The following is a 17,812-nucleotide window of genomic DNA, read 5'->3' on the forward strand; positions in this document are numbered from 1 at the left end:
AGCGGGATACTGCACCTGCTGTAGAAAGAATAAAGATGGTCAAATAAATGAAATACAGCTGCACAGGACCTGTTTGGCAAAAATTGTTCCCTCTGGTAAGCAAGCCAGGTTGGAGGGTTTTCCCTCTTGTGTGTATGGCAGTCATTTTTGTCTATAACCATCCAGCTAGATCTCACAGGTGTGAGTGGTCTCTGGCTGGGAGGGCACTTTGATCTGCTCCAAATTCCTAATATATCAACACACCTTCTCTCAGCTGGGCTGTACCAACTGCTCGAAGAGATGCTAAGCCTTTCTGCTCTGTCCCTTCCCTTTCTACACCTGGTCAATAAATGGCACCTAGTAAAAAAAATGCATTATTCTGTTCAAATTTACACAACTTCTTCTAACAGTTCTGTAACTGTGTTGACATACGAAATGTGTAAATATGACTCTGCCTGTACTGATTCTCCCCCTTTTTTGTGTGTTGACACTACACTGAATGTCAACAATTCATGGGGGGACAGGGGAGTGAAGCCTTCTTTGTCAAGGATGCTGGATTAGAGAGAACAGGTAGAATTATGATTCTTCACTGTTGAATAACCTTACCGGTGCTGACAGGCTTGGTAATTGACCTTCTCTAAATGTAATGAGATAGTCCACTACTCCGTGTCTCTATTTCTTTCAAATACAGTTAAATCTCTCTTGAGGACTTCACTTACTCTCTAGGAAACTTAATGCTCCTATTTTTTCAATTTGACAGGTGAGCACAATTCCTAAAAATGGCACTTAAAAAATGAGCCATGGGGCTGGGAATATGGCTTAGCAGTAGAATGTTTGCCTAGCATGCATGAAGCCCTAGGTTCGATTCCTCAGCACTGTATAAACAGAAAAGGCCAGAAGTGGTGCTGTGGCTCAAGAGGTAGAGTGAGTGCTAGCCTTGAGCAAAAAGAAGCCAGGGACATTTGGCTGGGAATATGGCCTAGTGGCAAGAGTGCTTGCCTCCTACACACGAAGCTCTCGGTTCGATTCCCCAGCACCACATATATGGAAAACGGCCAGAAGGGGCGCTGTGGCTCAGGTGGCAGAGTGCTGGCCTTGAGCGGGAAGAAGCCAGGGACAATAAAAGGCCCAGGACTGGCCAAAAAAAAAAAAAAAAAAAAAAAAAAAAAAATCTTCAAATTGGATTAAAAAAAAAAAAAAAGAGCCATGGGTTTATCTAAAAGATCGGTCACATAAAGTCAGGCTCCCCTCCAAACCCCTCTATCCTCCCTCTTCCCCCTCCCCCTTTGGGAAAATAGGATGGGTAGGAAGAAAATCAGGAAAATCCCATCCAGGTATTACACAGTAACTTAGACACCTCGGTATCACACTTTGGAGAGGTGAAGGCTTCTTCTCTGCCAACCCCACTCATCAAAGATGAAGATACTCCTTCATTCTGCTCTCACACTTGTGTCTTTAATGAGCTTTTATTGTCTGCTCTGTGCACAATACTGTTGAGTAGGTCAAAGATCTGAACATCAGCTGTTCAGTGACTTTCTAATCTTCAAGTGAAACAGCTGGACATGTGAGCTAGGAAAGACTGAGGTCAAAGGAAATTTCTGTAAGTGCTCCATGAGAACACAGAGCCAAGAGTGGTAATTGAGGAGAAGGTACTGTAGAGGCCCTGAATTCAATGTGAGCCTTGAGACCTGATATTATCTCAGTGTGGAGACTAAGAGGGAGGGTAGTTCCAGCTGCTGAGGGATTGCAGAACTTAGGAGTGCCGGGGATCCACCACCCACTGGATGAGGAAGGGCTTATCACCCGGTCCAGCTGCTCTCCTCCAGGAAGTTTATAGAGAGAAAACAAATTGCACAACCACTGTCGGAGAGCTCTTTCCAGTAAAAGCTTTGCTTATTAGGACAGATGTGGGCCTTTTGCTTGTGCTTTATACATTCTAGCTTTCACTGTTAAATACATCCTCATTTCTTTCCTAGTGGTACTTGGCTTTGAACTTAGAGCCTTACATGACCTAGGGGAAGGAAGCCCTTTACCACATGAGCCCTACCCCAGCCCTTTTTGCTTGTACTTTTCAGAGTGGGCTCCCACTTTTTGTCCAAGGCCAGCCTTGAACAACATCCACCCAATCTCTGCCTCACCATCTCTGTCTCAAGGGTAGCTCAGATAACTGGCTCATCTCTGTCTCCAGAGTAGCTGGCATGATAGGCATGAGCCACAGAGCCCAGCCCCTACATACATCATCTTTCATCCTATGTCACTTGGATGCCCACATTTTCTATCTCTCCTACTCCTCTTTTCCTTGCAAAGTTCCCTCCCTTCCTATGCTGAAATTCTGCCCTGCTTGTCTGTTGTCAGGGGACTTGAGAATTTACTAGAGAAAATTTAAGCAGGTAGGGTTTGATGGCAGAGAGATAAATGTGAATTCACTTGCTGAAGAGACAAACAAACAACAACAACCTAGGAGAAAGGTTTCTGAACAACAGAAGAGATTCTCTCAGGCCGCCCTCAATGGAAAAGGAGAGTCCACAAACATCACCACAGCAACAGAGAGAATTCAGAGCACCTGGGGAGCAAAACACAGACTTGCCAAAGGCATTAGCAAAATGAATTCATTTCAAAGAGACTTACACAGCTCCTGAATTTGCAGCATTTGTTTCCATCTGTCTAAGAACTGTGCAAAACAGAGCTAATGAAGTAAAACGACTGATGGTTGCTAAGGTACGGGGGCACACCTGTACTGAAAGCAATCTGCCATTAGCTTGAGAGGCACGGGCAGCCTCATCAACTCTGACATACTGGAGAGCAATTTAATTACCAGTTCAACCCATGAACATCCCTACTATATGCCCTGTCCCAGGGACACACCACACACAGACACACACACACACACACACACACACACACACACACACACACACACACACAGAGTTTCTTGTTCTCTGAAAGCAGAGGACATCAGTGGGAGAACAATCAAATCATCATTCAAGACCAAGTCAGTGTGATGCTGACAAGACATGAGTATTTTGGGCTGTCAAACAGAGAGAACTGATTGGCTGGTGGGACTCTCTGACTATTAGATCAGAGCTTAAGAAGCTGCAGAAATAATGGAAATTAATATGCTGAGCAGTAGGTAGCATTCACCCTTCATTACCAATGGCCCCAGTGTACCTTCAGCAGGGAGGGGTAGAGCTGGGTGGACTCAGTTGCCCAAGTCCTGACCCACACTGGACAGTGAGCATTCCTGGCAGCCTGCCCTTGGAGTCTCTTGAGCCCATTTCTACATCTGTCAAGTGGTCATAATAATGAAATCCTTGGTGATGATTAGTCCATAAAACCAGGGAATCTTATTGGGACATCTCACTACCACACCCAAGGAACTGACAGTGACAGGCTATAGTTAGGTGTCTGTACTCCAATTCGATCAACAGCAGATATTAAAGTCAATAATAGTCTATTCTTCCCCACAGACCTTTTGGTATCTTGAAGAACTCCATTGTTAAAGAGCATCTTCCAGTCAGGATCACAGCTATAGAGCTAGGGTTATTTTGAAGCTTGAAGGACAATGAATTCCAAGTCCCAGAGAAGGTGCAGGGACAGCCATTATGTTTACCTAGTCAATGTCATTTCTAGTAGATTCTCCTTCACTCTCCTTTGTCCCCAACACCCCTGAACACTGGGGTAGTGCCCCCAGTACTAGCTTCTTCTTCCACAGGTAGAGGCAAAAGGGGCCTGAAGCTGTCAAAGCCCTCAGGAAGTGTGGTGCCCCATTATATTCTAACCTGCCATTTTTGTGAGATGAAGAACTCAGCCTTGTATGTTCTTTGAATTGATTGCACACACAAACTATTTTTTCCAGATCTCCCAAGCTGAGGTAACAGGTATTTCATAAATGGTACAGAATAGACTCAAGCTATTGAACTTTAGCCTTTATTTCTCCAGGTAAAAAGCTTTTCATTTTTACTGGGATTTTTGCCTTAGCTTTAGTCATTTCAGGGGCACACTGGTGGTTTTATTTTGTTCCTCCCCAATATTTAATCTTGGTTCTCCTCCCCCCCCTTTTTTTGAGTCTATATCATCATCCAAGGGTTTATCATTGTTCTCTGAGTTTCTACTGTTTACCAAACCATTTCTTCCTTAAAATATCCATAGTTGGGTCAAGTTTCTTTTAAACATCCAGAAACCACAGTTGATTTTATAATTCAGAACATGTGCCCACTGAATTCTTGTCTGAAAGTTCAAAATGCTCTTTGGGAATTAGTTTAAACCAGGTGGCCATAAACCAGGTGGCCAATTCTCAAAGGCTAAATTCTTCCTAGCTCTTTCTACCCTGTGTGATTTATTTATAACCAAGACTGAGACAATAAAAAAGAAAAAGAACCTGAAGTTCTACCATCCTCAATTCTATTATTAGCTAGGTGACATTTTTCTTAGAAGTCTCATGCTACATTTGTTCAATATTACAAGAAGTATTACACAAAAGATTTTCTTAAAACTTCATACTTGTCATCATAAACAAACTAGACTTTTGAAAAAGACCTTGAATGCTAAGTAGCAAAGCAATTTTCTGTATTCTGTGGCTCTGTTTAAGAGCTACATATTTTACTTCTCTTGAAAATGAAAATTAACTTAATATAGTGGATGTTTTCTACCCCTGAAGCCACTATGTTCTTCATCCTGTTGAATCCCCAGTAACTCCTACAGCATCTCCCTATAATGTATGCACTGGTCTTTCTACCAGTAAAACTATCTTGGTTATTGATAGATTCACAAGATGACCCTAGCAATAGGACCCTCTACTGAACTTAAGAAACAATAAAACTATATCCAGAAAATAACAACAACTTAATGGCTTAGCAGCCCTAAAAATATGCTATATATAGTCTTCATCAGTACAGAAGTGATACATGATAACAATGAGCTATTAATTATCAAATGGAGATACCAAAATTAATTTCTTAGCTGAGGCACTGTCCCTAAACAGTTTTGCTCAAGGCTAGCACTTTACCATTTGAGCCATAACTCCACTTCTGGATTTTTGGTAATTTATTGGAGATGAGAGTCTCATGGACATTCATGCCCAGTCTAATTTTGAACTTCTATACTCAGATCTCAGCTTCCTGAGTAGCTAGGATTACAGGCATGAGCCAACTGGCACCTAAGCCAAGTGTAATTCTAAGATTTTTCCTACACAATTATCATACATATACACAGAAATACAGTATAGGAGCAAAACTGTAATCATTCTATTAATAATGTATCAATCATAATCACCTCTAATTGCCACCTTGCTGCTGGAGAAGCACAAATAAGGTGTTCTTAATTTGCTACTGAATCAAAAGGATAAAAGTCTGTATTCACAATTCCATTATCTCCCTTGAAAGCCTATATTAGTTATCCTCACTTCACAGATAAGGATAGTAAGTTTAGAGAGGAAAAAATGAGCAATGTTCAGATGCAGAGAGTGAAAGATAAACCAAGATTCAACTACAGGGCTGATGAAGAAAAGGAAGAAGAGAGGGAAGAGAGAGAATGAGAAAAGTGATAGAGGGAGAAGGAAAGGATGGAGGGAGAGAGGGATGGGTAAGAGAGAGATAAAGGAGGGTAGAAATATAGAACAGGAAGGAGGGGGGAAAAAAACTCTGTATTCAAGTATCTACCAAAAAAAAAACTTACAACTAAGGGCTGAGAGTGGTGACACATGCATATAATCCCAGCTACTCAGAAGGTAGAGCTGGGAGGGCTGCAGGATTCAAAGCTAATTGGGGGCAAAAGTTACAGCAACCCAGGACTGGGAATATGGCCTAGTGGTAGAGTGCTTGCCTTGTATACATGAAGCCCAGGGTTCGATTCCTCAGACTTCAAATATAGAAAAAGCTGGAAGTGGCGTTGTGGCTCAAGTGGTAGAGTGCTAGCCTTGAGCAAAAAGAAGCCAGGGATATTGCTCAGGTCCTGAGTCCAAGCCCCAGGACTGGCAAAAAAAAAAAAAAAAAAAGTGACAGCAACCCTATTTCATAAACAAGTCAGAGCATGTCCTCTTTTGACTCCATGAATGAGAACAGAGAGGGGAGAGACAATACTCTGAAGAAAGACAGGAAGAATATCAGAGATTCTGAAAGAGTGGCAGGACAGCTGAGAACCCCAGAAAAACAGAAAGGCAAACAAGCAAAAGGAAACAGTCCCAAGCTCCCATTTCTACCTCTCTGGGAGGGGGAGATGAAGAGGAAGACTCAGTCAAGAGGTAAGTCAGATAGCTCTTGGGGACAGACAAGAGCCTCTAGCTTCAGTATAATCCCATACTTTCCACAAAGCTACACCCACGTAGAAATTGGTGTGGCTATGATGGCTCCAGTGCGGATGGCTAGCCTTGGTGAAACGAAGAAACCTTGTCTTTCCCCTTATTCTAGAGTTACAAACAAGTGCCATCTTAAGAGGGGACCTATTGAGACAGATGCTCTGAGGGACTGAAAACAAGAAACAACCAGGGCTGGGGATATGGCCTAGTGGCAAGAGTGCTTGCCTTGTATACATGAAGCCCTGGGTTCAAGTCCCCAGCACCACATATACAGAAAACAGCCAGAAGTGGTGCTGTGGCTCAAGTGGCTAGCCTTGAGCAAAAAGAAGCCAGGGACAGTGCTCAGGCCCTGAGTCCAAGCCCCAGGACTGGCCAAAATAAAAGAAAAAGAAACAAGTAAGGCTCATGGAGAAAGTCCTGGAACATTTTGCCACAGAGTGGCAAGACAGATAAAGCCATGGTCCTAATATAAGCTCAAACAGCAGGAAGCTGAGGAAGTGAAGACGCAGTGGTCAGACCATTTCCCACTCCACTGTGAGCCACCATGACCCTCTCTAGCTCCCACAAGCTAGGAGTAGAGGGCAGATGAAGTGTAGCTGTAAGGCCTAGAGATTGATTCATATATATCCTAGCTGTACATCATACTTGTTCCTAAGAAACTGTGAAAGCCATTGAGCCTGAGTCCTAACCCAAGAGATCCTGATTTGCGTGGTCTGGGGTGTGTTGCAGACATTGGGTATTTTAGATGATCACGTGATTCAAATTTTCACAAAGACTGAGAACCACTGATTTGGAAACAGACTTAAAGATGTGCACTCAGCCAGAAACTAAACAACATGTCCAGAAGCAAAGCCTGTGCTGCTTTTCTTCAGCATTTGGATCCATTATTGTTTGCCTTAGAAATTCTGTCAACAAACACTCATTTCACATTAATGGCACTAAATTGCTCTTATCACAAAGATCTGTGTCAGCAGTATCTGGATGGAACCCAATGTGTCCAGGGCGGAAAGCTGACAGGAAAGGAGCCAGCACGTACGTGGCAGTTATTAAATACCTCTTATTTCTTGGGTAATTTAATGAACATTTGTAGCTATTATGAAACCTGTTTCTATAAGTTTCTTGAAATCGATTGAGTAGACAATTGCTTTTCCTTTATCAGATTATTAAAAATGAGGTAAGTATTATCACATACTTTTACCATACACACATTTGGGGGAAGAAAATTAGTTTCCTATGTCATTAATGTACCACTTTCAACACATAAACATACTTTGTGAGTGATACTGATATAAGGGAGAAAGGTTTGGCTGGGAGACAGAGATTTAAAAATAATAACCAGCTGGCTTTCTGCTTCAGGAGCAGGCGGGGTCCAGGATGAGATGTTGGTGGTCCTGGGAACTCGTTCTCTCTCTTGTTGGAGTGGGGAGGACAATGCTGCCCTGACCCCTGGCATGCTTACAGTCCTACCCTTGAAAACAGCAAAACCTTGTTAGTAGATTACACTCTAAAAATATAATTCTGAGGCCGTGTGCCCGTGGCTTACATTTGTAATCCTAGCTACTCAGGTGGCTGAGGTATAAAGATCAAGTTTGGGGCTGGGGATATGGCCTAGTGGCAAGAGTGCCTGCCTCATATACATGAGGCCCTGGGTTCGATTCCCCAGCACCACATATACAGAAAACGGCCAGAAGTGGCGCTGTGGCTCAAGTGGCAGAGTGCTAGCCTTGAGCAAGAAGAAGCCAGGGACAGTGCTCAGGCCCTGAGTCCAAGCCCCAGGACTGGCCAAAAAAAAAAAAAAAAAAAAAGACCAAGTTTGGAGGCCAGCTTTGGCAGGAAGGTCTTAGACTCTTATCTCCAATTAACCATAACAAAACAGGCTGAAGCTGTGGCTCAACTGGTAGTGACAACTTGGAGAGAGAAAGCTAAGGGACAGCCCCCAGGTCCAAAGTACAAGTCCCAGTACTGGCCCACATGTGCACACATACCCTCCCAACACACATACTCATAAACACACACTTAAAATTCCATTATTCATGAGCCAGCCTCTTGTGGATGTTTCTCAATTTTTCTGCAGTCAGCATGCATGTTTTTCTTACTCGTTTACCCAGTTGTTTAAGTTACACATAGAAAGAAATCACATTAACAAGACTTCAAATCTGCATATGCTATGGGACAATATCTCCAATAAGGGTATATATTGTCTCTTCTTTGTGTAGGAGATAATTTTATCTAGATAATCAAGGGAGATCAGTGTCATGCCATGACTTCTAAGTCACATTCCCACTTAGTGACTTAAAATCAATGTGATCTCTCAAGTTGCTTTTCTCTCAAACCTGGATCGATGCTTTGAGAGGGGATCATGGGACTGCACTGGCAGCAGATTCTACTGGCTGCCATGTGGGGCAAAGGCTATGAGATAGGCCAAAGGAAGAAGCAGGAACGCAAGTTGGGAGGCAACCACATGGGTCCCATTGTAAGATGCTGATGTCTGAACGAGGATGGCAACAGGGATGGCAGAAAGGTAGAAAGATATGAAAAACTAAAGAGATAAATGATTATGGAGAGATATAAATAAGGATGAAAAGATATAAACCAACTCAAGACTCATTTTGCAGAATTGTCAGAGACTTAAAGAGATTTAGAATCTTAATTCTTGGTGTCCCCAGTTGAACAAATACCATCCAGAGTAAGCATCTCAAGTTTACTACTTATCATTCAACTTAATAAGTTTCCTCTAGACCTCTGGAATTAAAAACAAAACTTAGCATAAAGAAATCCATGTAAGAAACCACATACAATTCTGAGTTTTTAAGTGCTGGTCCATGGAGATACCTCCTGATATTAAAATGACCCGGGAGTCACTGAGCATCACAGTAGGATCACTGGGTCTACAATGCAAGGTACATTCTAGCAATTATCCAAGGAGAGAGCTACAGCCCACCCACTCAGAGCAAACCAGGCAGGGTCCTAATGACCAAGAAAGGGAGGGGGAACATCTATACATAACTGAGAATTTGAAGAAAAACTCTACGCATGCACAGTAATATTTCTCTTTACAATAAGGAAGCAATAAGGACTGGGAGAATTGGAAGCCATCACCAAGTCACTTTTCTCAGCATTGGTGTTCAGTACCTCGCTCGTGGGTACTAAGGACTAGTGCTTACCCTTGTTCTGAACTTCATGTATGCTTGAAGATGCTCAGTTTGCTACACCCATTTGGAAGCACTTCACTCTGTTGTTGGAACACTCCAATTCTATTTAAGAATTTGTTTTTTTTTAAAGATAATTAAAGTCTGTTTCTAGCTACTTATTCATTGCTTCTATTTCTGCTTTCCTAAAGCCAATCCTATTTCTCTCCTCCTAAGAACCATCAGATATTGAAGAAGTATCCTGGCTCCCTGGGTTATATCACAAATCCCTTCACATGGAAGCAGAGTGTCTAGTGCTATTAACACGGTTGCTGTCTAGACACATCCTGACCCAGGAGGGTACAGTACAGGAAACCAATGACCAACAAAAGGGTTTGCTGAGGTGAAAAAAGAAGAACTCCCTGTCAGTGTGTAATCACTACTGATTAACCATCAAGATGGTACATGCCGGAAATGTGTGATGGGCTAAGATGCAGCCATGTATGCTTTGCTATTAATAGGTCCTAACTGTCTTTCGTAAGGATCAAAGAATAAGTGGGAAGTTATGAAGTAAAAAATAGTGAGTTCAGACCAGTGCTCTCAAATGTACTGTGAGCATGAATCACCGGGGTGTCTTATTAAAACACAGATTCTGATTCAGTTGTGGGATGCAGGAATGAGAGACGGTGTCTCATAAACAACAGTCAGGTGAGTGAGGTTCTGCATATGGACCCAAGGGCCACACTCCAAGCAGCAAAGGGGTGGATTATTATCAAGAGACATTTGAGCAACAGCCACATTGTAAAATTTAAGAGAGAGGATTAATGGAAAGGCTGGGGTGTGGCTCAGCAGTAGAGTGTTTTCTACTCCTGTGTGAGGCTTTGGACTTCATTCCCTGCACAGAAAAAAAGAAAGAAAGAAAAGAAATTAGCTGGGAGTGGTAATACATATCTATAATCCCAGCTCTTTGGGAGGCAGAAACAAGAGGATAGAAAGTTTGTGGCCAACATGGGCAAAATTAGTGAACCCCTAAATTTAAAAAAAAAGTACAGGGGCTGGGGATATGGCCTAGTGGCAAGAGTGCCTGCCTCATATACATGAGGCCCTGGGTTCGATTCCCCAGCACCACATATACAGAAAATGGCCAGAAGTGGCGCTGTGGCTCATGTGGCAGAGTGCTAGCCTTGAGCAAAAGGAAGCCAGGGACAGTGCTCAGGCCCTGAGTCCAAGCCCCAGGACTGGCCAAAAAAAAGAAAAAAAAAAGTACAAACAAAAGGGCTCAAGTGGTAGAACACGTGTCGAACATGTCTGAAGCCTTGTGTCTTATTCCTAGTGCCACAACAAACAAACAAAACTAGACACTAACACAGTAGATATCAGTATACCATGAATCTACAGACAGGACAATGCATACAAATGAGGCAAACTTTAGCCAACATAGCAAATTGTTTTCTAAAAAACAACAATAACCAAAAAACCAAGTGTGCTCAGCCCTACTGTAGCTTCTTTGCAGGTCATATATTTATAACCATCTCAGAGATAGATATCACAGTCCCAAGTCTCTGAAAGAAGCATACAAAATGGGCCTAGCACAGGGCCTAGCCTTAGTGTTCGGTGTTCATTCTCACTGGAGTCTTGTCCCAGCAAGACACCTGCTGTGAATGTCTGAGCTGACAAACTTCTCCAATGTATTCAGTGAAGGAGGCACTTGGAAAACATCATATTTACCCTTCTATCCCCACAACCGAACCTGGCAACTATCCACAATGAAACTCTCCCAAGTCTAGTATGTATTCACACAAACATGTATTCACTCAGAAAAATAATGGAGAATTCTTTTCTTTTAAAGAAATGGGAAGGGAAGACATAAATACATATTCAAAGAAAAGTTAAAGGGAAATCTGAAAAAATAATAAAAAGACTACATAATATCAATAAGGTTAGGTCTTTAGGAGAATGAAGACTAAATTAAGTTACACAGGTAATCTTAACATTCAGCATGGTAAAATGAAAAACACATTAGACAACATGTAATTCAAGTGATAGAGAGTGCTTACTTAGCAAATACAAGTTCTTGAGCTCAAATCTCAATATTGAAAAAAAAAGAAAGAAAAACTTTGCAGAGTAGAATGAAAACCTGAAGGCAAATTTAAAGAAGCAAAAAATCCAATCCGACAGACATATTTTGTAGAAGGTGTGGTAAAAGATCAAAGGTGAGAAAACCACTGCTAAGAAATGGGTAGAGAATACTTTTTAGTTTTAATTATAGCAATTTAGATTCCTGGACACCTGCACATATATAAATTTTATAATTAGAGAAAAATTCAAACAGTCAAAGTGATTTTACTTAAGTGTCTTTCAGATACAGGGAGGAGAAAATGACTGATCTCAGTTAAGAAGAAAAATTGGGGCTAGATGTGGTGGTATAAGCCTGTAATCTAAATGAAGGGGGGAAAAATAAAGGGAATGGTGGAAAAAAGGAGGTAGGAAGATCAGAAGAAGGAAGAAGGGGAAGAAGAGAAGGAAAGAGGGAAGGGAAAAAGGAAACTGGTAAATAAAATTATACAACATGGTAAAAAAATAAGTTTTAATATTCAAATTGCCTTAGTAATTACTGGGGCTCTTTTAGCTATAGGCTAGGGTCTTTGATGAAAATAGATTCACTCCATGATACTTCCTAGGCAGGTATTTGTCTGATATAACTTCACCACCTCTGGAGCAAGGTCAGAGCCAACACTGGGTGGCTCAATTCCTTCCTCGCAGCTGCTAAGAGGCTCACCCAGATCTCTGTGATTTTGTTGCCACCAACGGCACCAAGTTTACTTTGTAGTTACCTTGAACTTGGAGCCTGTTATTTATCAGATTTATTTAGTGAACTTTCTGGAAGGGAAAGTCTATGCATTTATAGGAGCATAGAAACCTACATGTATGCCGACTGAGTGCCAGAGTTAACAGGATGACTGACACAAAAAGCCACATGTCAAGAGTAAAGGAGGCTGATGGAGGAACCTGGGATAGGCTAAGCATTTGACACTCCAGCATTTTAAAAAGATGCTCACATGGGTGAGCAGCTGAACTGGTAAACTACCTGCCAACATCTCCGCTCAACATACTCATCAAAGCAGAATCAAGGCCCAGACACCTTATCTTCTCCATCCCTTACTAACTCTGGGAAAATTGAAAGCCTGCTCTCCTTCCCATGTTTCAATGGTCAATACAGAATTGTCAAAAAACAAAAACAACAAAAGCCTGTTTCAATAAGCCACTGAGAGATATGAAATACCTCTTCTCAGGCAGGTTAGGTATTTTAAATGATTGAGAGGCCTGCCAGTTCTCAGTGATGAAGGGACCAATCTTTAGAGTAGTCAAGCTTTGCTTGAGCATTTTTGTTATTTAAAATTTTTTTTTTCAGTTGGGATCTGTAACTTCTGTCAGAAATCCTAACTACTCAGAAGGCTGAGACCTGAGGATTGAGGTTCAAAGCCAACCCTGGGCAGAAAAGTCCTGAGACTTACCTACAATTATCCAGTGAATAGCCAGAAGGGTCAGTGTGGTTCAAGTGGTAGAGTTTCAGGCTTGAAGTGAAAAAGCTAAGGGAGAGCACCCTGACCCAGAGTTGAAGCACTAGGACTAGCTCACAAACCTGCACACTCGTGTGCATGCACACATACACACACACACTAATTTGTCAAGCTTGGTATCACTGACTGGTGTCTGTGGCTAATGCCTGTAATCCTAACTACACAGAAGGCAGATATTGGAAGGACCATGGCTCTAGACCAGCTGGGCGAAGGATGCTTGTGACACTACCCTCAACAAGCAAAGCTGGGTGTGGTGACACTGTCATCCCAATCACAGTAGGAAGCAAGTTCTAGGACAACTGGAACAAAAAGCAAGATCCAATCTCAAAAATAACCAGGCAGAGAAGGCTAGGGGAATGGCTCAAGTGGCAGAGAATCTTCCTATGAAGCATAAAGTCCTGACAGCCCAGAACTGCCAAAAAAAAAAAAAAAAAAAAGTTACTTCTCTGGCAAGATCATGTGGCATCTTTAGAAGGATTCACAATACATTATTTTTAAGGTTATTTTTATATCTAGATGAAACATTAGGTTTTAAATAGTGATGGGAAAAGGTCTTAAACTTGTCCAAGAAAAAAATCTCACATATTCCATCTTCTTTCTTCTCTAAAGAAAGTCATTCTAAGTCCTAGTCCTGCATCTGTTTGCACGCTCTCTCCTGCCTCTAAGGATCTGTTACAACAGACAGAATTCTCCACTAATGTTCTTACTGAATGTGTCAGGGGTTGTTAAAAGTTTTAAATTTTTTTCAGATCCAACTTTCCAACTCTGCATGTCAGAATACTACCCAGAGAATCTGTTGCATTTTCTCAGGACTAATGAGTGAGTTTCTGTCTTTTTCTCATCCCCACCCCCTGCACTATTTTGGTCACTGGGTCCCAAAGGAACATTATTTGGCCTGAATGCAAAACTTTGCTCCTCCTTGATCTCTAGCTGCTCTTTTGGCTGATGATTCCAGCAACCTTCATTTTTGATTGCATCATTAACGTATATTACATGGTCAGGGATTACAGCAATAGCTTTCTGGAGCTGAAAGCACATGTTAGTATCAGGATCTATATTCCAGTTTCACTGCTGTAAATTATGGAGAATTTGTGAGAGTTCAAGTTCACTAGCATTGAATAAACAGTCAAGGAAACACTAAACGAGTGTTTTAAATAGAATCGGAAGATGTTGGTCAAAGCCAGTAATCTTTTTTTAACAAAGGAACATACCACAGATAAAGACTTACTTATTTACGTCCAATTTACACACACAAAAAAATACCCACATGGCTTCAAATGTGGAAATCTAGTGGCAGTTACACCTCACAAGTGAAGAATTAAACAATCCCTTGGCAGCTATGAAGCAAGTGAGTAGTAATGTTTTATGGTAGTTAAAGGAGAACTTGGGCCTCGAAAACTGGTGAATGTTGCTTGGTAAGAACATAGCAAATTGTTATGTTTCTTGTTTTCTGTTGTTTTGTTTTGTTTTGGCTTAGTGAATTATTTCCCAGTCAAGATGCTAAGAAGAAATGTGCTTATACAGAAAGTAGATTTCAGTTTGCATCCTTGTAAACTAACCCACCAAATATGCAAAACATCAAAAACACAGACTTAAAAGTCTAAAGCCAAGTAACACCTACTTTCAAGTAACTACCACCCTAGGAATATAGGTGAACTTTGTTTGATCAAGGCTCCACAGAATTGCCATGACCATTTGGAGTCTAGCTGCATTTATGGAAACATCACTGGTGTTATGTTAAAGTCACCCTGGTTTTCCTTTACTTTTAGTATCTTTGTGTCTTCAAAGAAAAAAGTTTTTTGCATTCATTTTCTATCTCCATCCTTATTTCCCTTCCTTTTTCGTTCCTACCCTCTCTCTCATTCTCTCAAGCATTTAACTATTACAGAGCACACCCCAGAGCACTGGTACTAAGATGAGCAAGCTCTAGTCTTTCTGCTGAAATACAGTAGAATTAGAGGAGAATTTTAATTATAAATCTAGAATGGGATACATCACAAATGGGGATGGCTCAAAGAACAAGACCAGCTCCTTCTTCGGCAGCATGACAGGAAAAAAGGGTGGGGCAGTAGGTGGGTAGGAGCCTATGTCCCATATTTCAGCTGGCTTCATTCAGTGAAGAAGAGGAAGGATGCTCTCATCAGAGGAAATCACACCAAGGGACAGAAGTTCAGAATGGCTGGAACAGAGGTCACATGGGTAGAAAGTAAAGGTCAGGCTGCAAAGAGTTCAAGTGTAAACTTGGGTTTTAGAAGGCAGACTGTGCCTCCTCTGCCAGGAAATGCTCCTCCCAGATAATTGTGTGGGCTCCTTGTGTGTGCAGGTCCCTCTCCAATGCCATCACATCTCATTCTTGCCATTCCATCTGCATTCTCTCTCCATCTGCCTCAGTAGTCTATGTCTGTGATTATATCTTCTTTGTATAACAGAGGGTCTCTAGTAACATCTGCCTGCTACTTCTTGCCTGATATTTTTCTAAGATACTTTACAGGACCCAAAAAAATGCTATATAAAAACCAAGTTTACATGCTACATTTTTCTCTTCCTCTGAGAATCTGTACTTAATACAACCAAGTTGTCACTCCATCAAAACAGTAACAGATGCTTTATTGTCTTCTTTTCCCTTGTTACTACAGGAATTCTCTACTTTGTCTTGCTGTGAAATTCTAAGTATTTAGTATTAGACAGCAACAGTGTGGTGTTGAAAGCGTGGCTCAGTTGGTAGAGCACTGGCCAATGAGCAAAAGCTCCAGGTATTGAACTTGAGTCCTAACCCCCTCTCCCAGTATTGGACAAAAAAGAAAAGAAGGAAGGAAAGGAGAGGAAAGGAAAGGAAAGGAAGAAGAGGGCTAGAGACATAGCTCAGTGATAGTGATCAGCACTTGCCCAGTAGGCATGAGGTCCTGGGATTTGACTCTCAGCAGTGACAAAACCCAAAAATACCCACAATGGTAAGGACAGAAATAGATCTTTCCAGATAATAGAAAGGGAAAAACCTGTGGCATCAGGAAAGTCCACTCAGATAGGATTATTTGTCCCTGAATATAAAAAGATTACAAAGCACAGTTTTAAACAATGGTGTATAATAATTATGGAATTGTACTAAGCACTCATTCTCATGGAAGTTGGGACAAATAGCATGGCTGAATTACAATGCCCTGGATTTTCTTTGATTATCTATCTTCCCAAACTGACTATAATCTACTTTAGTTGCTAAAACCACTTTAGAAAGGGGCTACAGGGGCTGGAGGCATGGCATAGTTGATACCCTATTATACCTCTTTTTATCCCAAGAAGAAAAATTAGTCTTGTTAGTCTCCTGTTTAAGAATAGGGACCAGGGCTGGGAGTATGGCCTAGTGGTAGAGTGCTTGCCTCATATACATGAAGCCCTGGGTTCGATTTCTCAGCACCACATATATAGAAAAGGCCAGAAGTGGCACTGTAGCTCAAGTGGTAGGGTGCTAGCCTTGAGCAAAGAGAAGCCAGGGACAGTGCTCAGGCTCTGAGTCCAAGCGCCAGGACTGGCAAAAAAAAAAAAAAAAATAGGGACCAAAAGCTACATTGTTGGTTGTTCTGAGTATCCACTAATACATCAGAAGGTAGTTTCTGTTAAGTCATGGTGTGCTCTACTTTGGATCCCAAATGCTCCTCCAATGCCTATGTACAAAAATGTGGTCTTCACTGTTAGGAGGCAGTGGAACCCTCAAGAAAGTGGAGCTTACTGAGAGGTCACTAGGTAATCGGGGTGTGTCCTGAAAAAACTCTGCTCTTCTTTTTTGCTTAATTTTTTGCTTCCTGGCCATGAGGTGAGTGGTTTTGCTTTACCATGTGCTTCTACCATAATACGCCCTCAACACTGGCCCCTAATCAGCAGGACCAACCATAGACTGGTAAATTTCAAAACTGTGAGCCCAAACAAAACTTTTCCCTTAATAAACTGATTACCCCAGGCATTTTATTATTGTAACTATGAGCTAACACATGGGACAAAAGAGCACTCCAAGAATATGGTAAGGGAAAGCAAGAGTATGAGAGGGAGTCATTCTGATTAAAATATACAATAAACTCTAGGTACAAGTAATACACACACAAAAAAGAACAACAAGAATTAGGTGAGGGACAGGAGTAAAAAATGGAAATTACATTTCTATGAAGTTTAGTACCCCCCCCCCCCCGCAAAGAGACTGATGGTCCATTGCATATGGTTAGTCTCTTTCCTCTGGCTGCTTATCGGAAAGTTTTACTCCAGGAATCCTTCAAGAGATTCAAGACCAGTGTATATGAAGGCTTTTGTCTGCAGGACCATTCCATATACTGACCAAAAGAAAGTTCATGTGGGGTTTCTCCAGGGCCTCTAGGGTCTTCCATGCATCCACGTTAAGGTCTAAGGAAACAGGTCTTTGGGCTACTGTTGAAATTGGTAGGAAGGCTTTTGGCTTGCTTTGTTCTTGAACATTCAAGTCAAGCATGGCAGGGAGTGAGATTTTGGATGGGTCAGGCCTGGATCACCAGTTTTTTGCTGTAACCTAAAGGCAGAACACGGTTGAATAACTCAGAGATTCTTGGCCCTGACTGATTTTCTGACTACATACCTACCTCTGAGACGTCTCAAGAAAGTATGTTCCAGGGCAAGGCTGTGGTATTCCTTAGCAACACAGCCAAATACAACTGTAACAAGCTCTCAATTTCAACACAACTTACAGGAAGAAAGAAGAGACAGGGCTGGGTCTTTGGAGAAATAAGGTCAAAGGAGCTGTTTCAGTCTTGGAAAGCAAGACTTTATATAAAAATCATCTGTCTAGTCAGCATAGCTGTGAATAGTATTCGTAT

General features: G+C 41.6%; 1 protein-coding gene across 11 annotated transcripts in view; it reads right to left on the reverse strand.

The window, feature by feature from the left end:
- Map3k5 (mitogen-activated protein kinase kinase kinase 5) overlaps positions 1-17,812 on the reverse strand; it is a 182,124-nt gene that overhangs the window by 129,751 nt on the left and 34,561 nt on the right. The window contains exon 1 of one of the 11 annotated variants that reach the window (XM_048354156.1): positions 16,355-16,378. The exons of the other annotated variants lie outside the window; for them this stretch is intronic. The gene's annotated coding sequence lies outside the window, so the exon portion shown is untranslated. Of the gene's footprint in view, positions 1-16,354; positions 16,379-17,812 lie in introns of those variants that run through there. 11 annotated transcript variants of the gene reach the window in all.

Source organism: Perognathus longimembris, chromosome 9 (assembly GCF_023159225.1).
Source record: "Perognathus longimembris pacificus isolate PPM17 chromosome 9, ASM2315922v1, whole genome shotgun sequence".
In the NCBI taxonomy this organism is placed as follows: Eukaryota; Metazoa; Chordata; class Mammalia; order Rodentia; family Heteromyidae; genus Perognathus; species Perognathus longimembris.